The following is an 8961-nucleotide window of genomic DNA, read 5'->3' as shown; positions in this document are numbered from 1 at the left end:
AATATGCATGCCGTTCTGTTTTGATGTTATTATTATGGGTTTTTCATATTTATTTTGTAATTTTTATGCATTTTTTATATGGTTTTACATGGTTATGTAGATCAAAGTTACTACTAGCGCCGCGGCACGGCCGTTTTTTACCTTCATGAGACAGTTTTGTCATCAGTCAGTAGAATGGAAACACCCCCTAGATGTTACTGAACTGATGAGTTCATAAGCCCGAAATCACTAATTAATCAGTGAAGTTTCGAACTGCTATTTCAATCAGTGCATTTTTTACTAAAGCGGTCTTCCCGAGTTTGGAGCGGGTGGCGAGTGTGGAGCATTTGAGGCTGATTCTCTATTGCGCCGTTCAGCAAGTAGTCGCTTCCTTCTAGTCGATGACAAACCTGCTGTTACGCGCATGTTCCCTATCTCGTTTAGAAAATAATACACTCTTTGACAATTGCCTGTATTATATGCAAACATATCGCCATCCCTATCACAAATTGCACGTCTATGAAAATCGATTGTGAACATTCCACCGCCGATCTTTGACCATGCAGTGAGGAGATTACCCCTTCTGTAAAATTTAAAAGTACCGACGAGTGGCTTTAATTCATCTTTATCCCACCAGAACATCTCAGCTTCCTCGTCTATGTGAATTATTTCGATCTCAGCATGAGTCTCGCTGGAAACAATCCCTCCACTGGAGCAAACTGAAACATCAGGAAAATATTTTTAATATAAATCAAATCAGGGGCATCCATCAAAGGGGTTTTTGAAGGAGTGAAAACGTTCTTTAATTTTTTCAAAAAATAAGTGAAGTAATTATTTTTATCTGAAATAGGCATAACAAGCGAACGTAATATGCCCGCGGAGCGGCAGTAAAATATCACTTTATTGTACTGTGACGAGCGGCAGATCAGGTGACTGAAAGGAGAAAGAAGTGAGTGCAGTGGTGGACGATGTGGATTTTTGATTTCTAACATCACCCCACGCGCGTAAGCACACAGTACAATCAAGCGCTGTTTTCGAGAAAAAGTGCTCTTATTCTACCTATTTTAGATAAAGTATCGTATGTACCATGGCAATAAAGTTGTTTCATACTCGGATACCGTTTTACTGTCCTCGCCTTTGGCTTAGGCATTAAATTCTGCATCCAAGTATAAAGTATAACTTTACTGCCTAGGTACATAATCCACTATTGTGACCCGGAATAACTCGATCGTGTTATTTTAAGTGCTATTTCAAATATTTTTTAGTCAAAAACTACAAAAAAGTCAAATAATGATCTTTAACTTGCAATACATTTTTTATTTGCAGTAAGAAATTAATTAGGACTTATTGTGTTCATTATAGAAAGATGTTATTACATTCTTATAATTTATAATTGAGAAAGTATTAAAATTTTCCGAAATTTGACAGCATAGTATTTCAACGGTTCTTCACGTTTCGAGAGCCCCTGAACCCGAAAATCAAGTTTCTTACGATGGCGTCTTTCTGTCTGCTTGACCGTCCGGCCGTAAACACGATAACTCTCGAAACAATAAAAGGATCTAATCCACCTTTGGGACCATTTTTTTATATCCTTAAATGAAGGATGAGTTCGCTAACCAGCTAGGTTGGATAAAAATTCAAAGAGTGAGCGTATTTTGGAAATTTTTTAAAGGCCACTTTTTGCTGAATTTAATAATTCTATGTACGGCTTTTTATAGCAACAAAAATAATGAGAATCAAACATTCTATTTTGTGGTCAAACTATTCAGGATACGAAAAAAGATAAATCAACGAAAATTAGGATGCCAAAAGAGATATAGAAATTTGTTAATATTCACTTCTTGATAGGATGCATACTTTTTGTTTTATTCGTGAAAAATAATATTGAAAATAAAAAAAAAATTGTGAAAAAACGGCATAAGTCATAAAAAAAAGAAAACTGATTTAACAAAAATTTTTCACGAAAAAAATAAAAGAAACTACAAATTTATTATGAATCACTTATTGATAGGACATGCAGTTTTGATTTTAATCGTAAAAATGATATTCGACGTAAAAATGAAAAATTTGTGGAAAAACGACAAAAGTTGCGAAAACACTACGTATACGCATAGCTGCAAATTAATCCAAAAAGTCCTCATTGCAATTCACAATCGTGATCGTAAAGAAATATTTTCTCGATTTTGGCAATACAGATTTTAAATAATGAACAGTATTTCGGGCACGTAAAAGCTTCAGGGAGAAGAAGGGGATAAAAATGCATATTTTCGTTAAAAATTCAACTATTTCGTAGAAAATTTAATTTTCGTCAAAAATTTACATTTTGGTACAGAAAGTTCATATTTTGGTATGCAAAAGTCAAACTCAAATCTTTTTTGGATGAGGTTTAAAAAATTTGCTTGATATTATGATTAAACCACTTTTTTTAGAAACAATTTTTACATTATCATCATGTATGATTGAGAAAGTATTAGAATTGTTAGAAATTTGACATCACACTTTTTCAACGGATCTCCACCTTTTGAGACCCCCTGAATCCGAAAATCAGGTTTTCACGTTGGCGTCTGCCTGTCCGTCTGTCCGCCCGTAAACACGATAACTCACGAAAAAATGAACGAATCAAATTCATCTTTGGCTTACTTTTTTAAGGTCCTAAAAGAAAGGACAAGCTCGTGAACCATAAATTGGATAAAAATTCAAAAAGTGAGCGCATTTTGAAAATTTTTGAGACAACTTTTATCTGAATTTGAAAATTCCATGTACGGATATTTATAGTATTAAAAAGAACAAACAATTTATCCTAATGACTTTTTTCGATAAAAAGAAAGTTCCTAGAGCTATAGCATTTTCAAAATCTTTTCAATCAATCGAAAATCAAAATTTGAAGCCGAAAAACGCACAATATGAAAAAAAGTCAAGAGAACACTAACCAGTGGGCACAAAGTTTCTCGACGACTTTACGACATTGTTACGACATCACAGAAACCTGGTGAGTGAAAGAACACACCTGGCCAACAATAATTTTTTTTTAATTCAGGGATTTTTATGTTGCCTTTTTAAATTTTCTCTGTATATCGGATAAATTTCGAAAAACTAATCGGATTAATTATGCATTATCAAACAGTTTGAGTGGCAAAAAAGAAGGATCGTGTTCGTGCACCAGTGATTTTTTATAAAAATGTTAACAGTTAGAGAATTTTCAATATATTTGAGGCTACTTTTTTTTAATTTAAAACTTTAATGACTATAGTATAGAAAAAAATAAACAATTTATCCCTATGCCTATTATTTTTAATATAAAAAATGCCATATTCATAGGAAAAAGATGAATTAGGAAAAAGTGTTCTTGTTTTATTCGTTAAAAGCAGCATTATAAAAAAAGAAATTAAATTTTTAGACCAACCAGACTAGCTATGAAAAAAATAATTAAACAAAAGGTGCTCCAACAAAAAAGATCTGCAAATTTGTTATGAATTATTTTTAATAGGTTGCTTGGATTTTATTTTATTCGTAAAAAATTACATTCAAAATTTAAAAATCTAATTTTTGAATAAACGGCACAAACTATTATAAAATGAATTAACAATCGTTGTTCATTCAAAAGAGCTAAACATTTGTCATGAGTAATTTTTTGATATGATTCCTAGTTCTTTTTTCACTCGTACATAATAACAGTATATATAAAAAGTTTAATTTTTTGGAAAAACAATACAATGTATGAAAAAAAATAATATACAAATTTTTATCACTAAAAAAGATTCTATAAATTTGTTATCAATAATTTAGAAAAAGAACGATAAGATTTTCTCTTAATCGTAAAAAACAAGATTAAAAATAAAAAAAAACTTCAAAACAAGCCAACAAAATTGGTATGTTTCAATATCAATGCATATTACTATTTTCAATAATATTAATTTATTTAAACAATACAGTTTTTACCGTTTCTAAGAATAAAATGTAATAAAAAATAAGAAAACAATATTAAAATAATTTTGGTGAATAGAATTTGTACTTTATTTCGCAATGCCTTAATAAGCAATCCCAAGTCGAAGTACATAAATAAATGAGAGGTACATTTGATGTAAAAGTGTTTAACATAACATAGAAAACTTAAAATTTTTCTCAAAATTTTTTAGATGAAAATTCAACTCTTTTTTTGTTCTTTGTCTTTTTAATTAAAAAATTGACCTTTTTTATTTATTTTTATTTAATATTTTTCATATGAAAATTAAAATTTTTGTTTAATTTGTCTTTTTGATGCAAAGAATCCTTTGATATAGTAAAACTTTCATACTTCTCGGATAATTAATTTTTTTGTTCACGAAGGTCAATCAAAGGAAACATCAATTCTCAACGATAAATTTAATATTTGTTATTTTAAACAATAACGATTCACATTTTTAAATAAATATTTATCTTTTTGTTTAGAAGTTGAACTATTTTATTAAAAATCAATATTTTTATATGGAATAAAAATTCATTTTTAATTAGAGAAAAATGTTTGTTTTTTTTACAATAAAGTTTAATTTCATACCTATTAACAGAAATTTCTGCAACCAATTAAATCAAATTTTTAGTTAAATAAATTAATTTTCAATTAAAAATATTACGTTTAACCGAAAAAAAAATTTCCAACCCTAAATATTAATTTTCTACTGAAAATGAAAAATTTCTAACAAAATGCATGATTTCATATTTCTTTCCATTAGAATATACTTCATGTAGTTGATTTTTCCCAGTCGAATATAAAATTGTTAAATTTTCGTGTGATAATTTAATTTAAAAAGTTTTTTAATGGTTTAATTTTGAAGAAAAATGAACATTTTTCAAATAAATAATAATTTTTCAGTGAAACTATGTAAAGTACGAAAAAAAGGCGAATCAACACAAATTGTGCATCGAAAAAAGATCTAAAATTTCGTCTATTACCACTTTTTTATCGGATACATAGTTTTGTTCTTAATCGTAAAAAATAAAATTGATACTAAGAAATTAAATTTTTTGACTCAAGTTCTTGAACTAAAAATTATTTACAAATTTGGTATAAACTCTTGTTATGCAAATATATAAAAAATAAAAAAATGGACATTTGTTTGCGAGAAATAATATTTTGCTGTCTTATTTGTATCAAGGCATCTCGAAGAATTCACTAAAATTAAAAATATTGTTAATAAGCATAATTTATCATTGTTATAAATAAATCGTAATGTGTATAATTTATCGTGCATAAATAAATTTAACAAATAGACCATTATCATCTCTATTTGTAGCAAATATTTCTTTCCCACCCTATGTGCATCGTAATAATTTATTAAACTTATTCTACTACAAAATATTTTTAACCGTTAAGATTTTTCCTGGCTGTGAGTAATTAATTTTGGAAAATATAAGATCTTTATAGTTTTTCCTGAAAAACAATTTTTACTTATCTTATACTGCGATTTTTCAAGTTTATTACGTTTTAAATATTATTCGATATATATTTGACACAGCGAATTATTTTCAGAAACAAGTTTAATATTGCCTTTTTTCCATTCATATTGGTCCTAACAAATATAATTTTCAATAAATAAATATTTCTATTTTGTTACATATATTTATTTATTCGTTACCTTATAGTTCCAAAAAATCTCTCTAAGGTGGTTAAACATAGCGCTTATAATTCTTGTTGTTCAAGCGAGAATATATTTAAAAGTAGATATAATTTATTTCATTTATATCATTCAGATATAATAATTTATTAATTAGTTTTACTCGGCTTAAAAGTGTTATATACTGTTGTCATAAAAAAAATATTATTCTGAAGTTAATATCAAACGGAATTGTAAAAAATTTATTTTTTGTTAAAAAATTATTCGTTTTGTTGAAAATTGAACTATCTTGTTCAAAAGTTGTTCCTTTACCCTAAAAATTAATTTTTATAGCTGAAAAATCAATTACACGATTTTTAGTTTTTTAAAATTTTTTATCAAATTTGTCTGGTTCGGTAGAATATTCATATTGCTGGTTAAAATTTTTATTTATTTTGTTGAAAATTAGACTTTTTTATTAAAAATTAGATTTATTAACTAAAAATTTAAGTATTCAATTTTTTGTGGAATTTTTTTATAGGCAGTTAATATTTCCGGTTGTGTATTCCCACTATTCTTTTAAATTTAAATATTTTGTTCAATATTTTTTTTGTTTTGTTAAAATTTCATCACTGCAACTTAAAATGAAATTTCGTTCTCTGAGAAAAAATGTTGAAAATTTATCTTCTTTAATTCAAAATAATTTATTTTGCATGCATTAATTTCAATTCAATTTGTTTGGTTAAAAATTAAAAAATTTTTGTTGAAAATTCGGTTTTCTTTGATGAAAACGACTTTTTTACTTATAACTGGAATAATTGAATTTTTGAAGGCGAGATGAATTTTCAACCAAAAAGAATCATTTCTGCTGAAAGGGAGGGCTTTTAACTCAACTATGGAAGATCAATTTGAACGAAAAATTGAATAATTATATTTTTAGTCAAAAAATAAATGTTGAAGTAAGAAGATAAATTTTCATCTAAACAATTTTCAACCGAAAAAGAAAAAAAACTTTCAACAAAATAGTTAAATTTTTGGCAAAACATTCCTTTTTACTTTCGACCTAACAGTTTAATTTTCAACTAAAATGATAAACATTGAACTGTGATTCTTGAACTTTTAACCGAAAAAAAAAGAATTTTTAAACATGAAGATCAACTTGCAAAGACAATAATAATTTTCTAAAAAAAATCGATTTTTAACAAATATGTGGATTCTCATCGAAATAGTTGAATTTAAATTCATAATTCACAAAGTTGAATTTAAATTCATAATTTACAAAGACGAATTGTTTTCCAAATTGTTAAAGTCCAAACAAGAAAAGATTGATTTTCAACCAAAAATGGCCATTGAAATTTTCAGTTGAAAGAATTAATTTACAATCAAACAAAAATAAATTCTTGGTTTTTTAATTAAATTGTGAGATCTGTGATTTTCTTCGTATCTCAAAAAACAATTTTTATGTTAAATTTCCTTATCGAAACGAGAAAAGTAAAAATATCGCTTGTTTCTTTCATCTTATCGATCGAATGTTTATCTGGATTTTTATGATTTTGCGGAAGTTTCAAAATGGCTTTTAAAATATTTTAGGGAATACTGCAAGTTTTCTAAAGTTTATATTGATTTCGAAATCTTTCAAGAGGTTTCAAGAAATTTGTTTTCAGCCAAATATATAGTAATTTCTGGTTTAATGAGAATCTTTAAAATATATTACAATATTATATATTTACCAATAATTGAAGAAACGAGAATCGCTGAAGCGAAGGCCAATCTTACATTGAACCTCATTTTCTTCCGGTTAGAAAAAACTGATGTGCGAAGAAAATCGTAAACTGAGTGTGACAAATAAATTTAAAAAAAAATAATAAACTAGACGCTATAGCAACGCTTCTTTTATATTATTATAGAATGTGAAATATCATTTGGAGGGGGGAACATTTTTTGGAGGTATTTTTATCTCCCTGATATGTGTTTCTCCTTTCAAATGCGATCTTTCTTAAATTGCGGAACCTTATCAGTTTTATTTGCTCCGTGTGTCTCCGAGCTAGAAATGTTGATACATATTAGCCTTGTTGAAATTCGTGACAATTTTTAATTTCGGGTTTTTTATCTACTTTATCATGTGTTTACCTAAAAATAAAACATTCATTGTAAAAAATTCCAAATCTGTAACTAGTGACAGCCACTGCAAATTTTTTCTTAAAATTATCCAGATTTACCAATAAGTATCCGCTCTTGGGAAAATCTGTAAATGATGATAAATAAAGAAAATTTTAATTTAACATATGATTATTTACGTCGATGGTTTTCTCTATGTGAAACTATATTTTTATTTATTTTGTTCTTCGAAATAAAATACTAAATTCGTCTTATTATTGGGAAAATAAACTTGAATGGATTTGTCACGTTCTGTTTGATATCTTTTCAAAAAGCGAGTCAAACAAATGTAAACATTATAGAAGAACTTTTCTGGTTGTTTCGCCATGATATTTCAAATAAGTTAACCTTCATGCTTCTGTTTTTAATCAAAATTTCTGAAAAATTGGGTTCGGGGTCTTTTCAGCGACAGAATATTTAATTTTCATCGCAAATAAGGAAAAAATATTGAATATTTGAAAAACAGACAAGTGTTTTAAAACCAAAAAGACTATTTTTCAAGAAATAAAAATTTGTCATGCAATAAAAAAAAAATTATCAACTAATTGTTGAACCTTCAAATCAAAAACCAGTATGCCTACCAAAAATTTGTTCGTGGCAAATTTGGGTACGTTTTCACTCTTTTCTGGAAGTCCAACTTTTGTCTACTAATTTTTTGTATGGCTTGCGTCGTTTGTCTTAGAGCTTTATTTTTAATTTTTTTTACGATTAAAACGAAAACTACGAATTTCAAAAAAAAAAATTTATAGAAAAGTGTATGGCTCTTTTCTGGGTTAAAATCTTTAGTTAAAATCTTTTTACTTCTATTGTATCGCTCGCCCAAATATTGAAATTTTTTATGTGTAATAATGTTTCTTTATAAATGAAAGAAAAGCAACGTACCCTATAAAAACGAAACTGATAAAAAAATAGGAGATTCTTGTTTTCTTCAAAATTAAACTATTTTGCTAAATTTTTGAAAGAATTATTCCATTAACTGAAATTTAGCTATTCTACGTTTGGTTAAAAATTTATTTTCTTCAGTTAAAAATTCAACTATTCGGTTAAAAATTCATGTATTTTGTTAAAAATTATTCTATTCAAATTATATTCGTTTGAAATTTATTGAATTCGAAAAAATTGACATTTCTTTCTAAATTTTCGAAAATAGAAAAAACATTTACCAGGTGTATACATATGAAACCGGTATTTTTTCAAGAAAAAAACACATTTATTTCAAGAGAATGATAACAAATATTTTATTCAAAGTATGCGC

The sequence above is a fragment of the Belonocnema kinseyi genome, chromosome 2, assembly GCF_010883055.1.
Source record: "Belonocnema kinseyi isolate 2016_QV_RU_SX_M_011 chromosome 2, B_treatae_v1, whole genome shotgun sequence".
NCBI lineage: Eukaryota > Metazoa > Arthropoda > Insecta > Hymenoptera > Cynipidae > Belonocnema > Belonocnema kinseyi.
The sequence above is the reverse complement of the archived record's forward strand: the minus strand, read 5'-3'. Positions refer to the sequence as shown.